The following is a 2,827-nucleotide window of genomic DNA, read 5'->3' as shown; positions in this document are numbered from 1 at the left end:
GGAATGCAGATTCTTGGTGGGTCTTGAGATGTGTGAGTTGATAGTCCCTGTGGGGACCTCCTTAGGTGGCAATGAATGGCAGTGAATTGAATTGAGTTGTCAATCTCTGTGGGAAGGGAACTCCATTGGTTTGTATCATATTGGGTTATTCAAGGCTAGTGGGGCTGTTTGGAGTAAGGTCGAGGTGGCATTGGTCGTATAGTTGTCTGAGTCTCTTAGGTCCACGTTGGATCGGTTGGGTTGGGCTGTGAGTCTTGTTAAATTGCATTGTACAGGATTCTGTCATTTTGTGCGTTCCCTGGGTCTATGTTGAGTTGAGTGAGGTCGATGGCATCGTTGGGACCGATGGCATGGTCGTACAAGGCATTGTGGAGTTAGATTGACACCAGTTGGAAATGATGTGGCTTTATGAAGGGTCCCATGATACAGTATGAGCTTTTTAGGTCACGTTGGGCTGTGTTGGGTTGGAAAGTATGCTTGACTGAGTCATTGAGGGTTCTGTTAGATTGAATTGTGTGTGTAGAGTTAGGCGGCTGGAAGTCTCGCAGGGCCACGCTGAGTTGAGCTGCTTTGGGTTTACGACCATGTGAGTCTTGTAGGAGCTGTTCAGCAGGGTCATACGACTGAGGTGGATTGCATTGAGCTGTGGCATCGTATGAGTCCTGTAGGAATATTGGGTAGAGTTGTAGTGTATGTATGAGTTCTGTAGAACCATGTTGGGTGGTTTGGGGTTCAGCTCCAGGACCTGAGGATAACAGCATTGGGAAAGAACCATGAATCAGGGAGCAAGCATGGTGTTTTGGGCCCTGGGAAGATGTACCCAGTGGCTTGACCAGTGTTACTCTCTGTAAGGGAGCGGGGTTGGAGTCTGTATCTGTGGATCTAGTTGTTTATCTCGAGGGGCTCTGGGTGAACCTGGGAAATGTAGCCACCCCTTGCATTCACCCACACCTGCTCTGTTTGGCCATTGAAAACTCTTTTCAATCTGCTCTGTGCATTCTTGCTTGACAAGGACATCAGAGCCACAGGGGAAGAGGGAGGGAGAGGAGAGGAAAGTGTTAGTGCTTTGTCCAGATGTTAAGGGGGCCCAGAAATCCATGGGGGGGCAAAGACAGGCACCCAGGAATGTATTGAGACCCAAAGGAAGGGACAGAAATTCAGAGAGGTGACAGAGACCCAAAGAGAGGACAGAGAGAGAGAAGGGAGAGAAGTCCTGAGAGGGGACCCGGGACCCAGAGCGGGGGACAGAGACCCAGAGAGACACAGAGACCTGGGAGGGTGAGACAGACCCGAAAGCAGGGGCATAGAAACCCAACCAGGAGGACAGAGACCAAGAATGGAGGAGGACAGGGACCCAGAAGGGAGGTGTTGTGCACGTAGAGTTGGAGACAGACCCCCGAGGCCCAGAGAAAGGGAACCAAAAGAAACGAAGTTAGTCCCCCTGAACCCCAGAGAGACAGAGAGAGAGACGCAGGGTCTCAATTCTCTGGAACCAGAGACATCTGACTCACGGTCTGTTGCCCACCCACAGCTCAGACAGGCAGTGGGCCACAGTGGGTGTCACCCCATCTTCCCCGGGGGAGCCGCCCAAAACTCCGAAACAGGGAGTGAGTGGCTTTCCAAGGTTGCAGAAGTTGCCGGGCCAGACCTTTGGCGCGCTGCCTGATTCCACGTGCTCCCCGTCCACCTGGCACACCCACTGCCTCTCCCATTTGGTACCTCCACTTTCTGCAGACCAGGAAACTGAGGCACGGAGGGGGGGTGTCACCTGAGGCCGCAAAGCCGACTTTGTTCAGAGCAAACAGGGCGTTCAGATGACGACGATGATGGTGATGATGATGGTGATGGTGATGATGATGATGATGGTGGTGGTGGTGGTGATGATGATGATGATGATGATGATGGTGGTGGTGATATCACTGACACAGACGGGGCTTCCTACGGACCAGGCACCAATCGAGTAATAGTCATTGATTAAACTCATCCGGTGGTTGACGGTGGTTGACGGTGGTCGCTATTCTTGGCTCTGCCCCCCGCCCCCGTTTCCTTTGCTCAGATGAAATGTTGTTTACAGGCATCAGAGGGACACTGGCTTGGGAAGAAACCACCGGGGGTTTTCCTTGGCCACTCGAAAATGCAGCTAAGAAACTCCATTTACGAATGACTGATTTAGTGCAACCACTTTATCTACAGAGAGAATGAGGTCCACAGCGTGGGAAGAGTTTGGGAGAGGTGGTAAATCATAAAACCTTCCAGTAATCACTTTCTCGGTGAACTGGAGAGCAAGCCGTGTCGAGAGACAGACACAGAGACAGGCCCCTCGACAGTGAGAGAGACAAGCAGAGGCTTACGGTGCCAACCCCAGCAGAAACCCAGAGGCGAGACAGATGCAGAGAGGAATGGAGACCTGGAGAGGGGACAGCAGTCCAAGAGGAGGAGGAGAGAGGAAGACAGAGATGGGGGGCAGAGATGCAGAGAGAGGGGGACAGGGACAGAGAAAAGGGCAGGGACCCAGAGGGGGGGGACAGAGACCAAGAGAGAGTGGGACAGGGACCCAGAGAGAAAGGGGACAGGGACCCAGAGAGAGAGAGAGAGAGGCAGCCAGAGACCTTGGGGGGGGGGGCAGGGACCCAGAGAGAGGGGGACAGAAAGCCAGAGAGAGACTCAGAGAGAGGGGGGCAGAGACCTTGGGGGGCAGAGACCCAAGGGGGGAGGACAGAGACCCAGAGAGAAGGGGACAGAGATCCAGAAAGAAAGAGGGATAGAGACCCAGAGAGAGAGGCGGACAGACACTCAGAGGCAGAAACACAGAGAGAGAGAGAGACTC

This window comes from Orycteropus afer, unplaced genomic scaffold (assembly GCF_000298275.1).
Source record: "Orycteropus afer afer isolate SDZICR_OR568_19922 unplaced genomic scaffold, OryAfe1.0 scaffold00099, whole genome shotgun sequence".
Taxonomy (NCBI): Eukaryota; Metazoa; Chordata; class Mammalia; order Tubulidentata; family Orycteropodidae; genus Orycteropus; species Orycteropus afer.
This window is presented reverse-complemented; position numbering follows the sequence as displayed.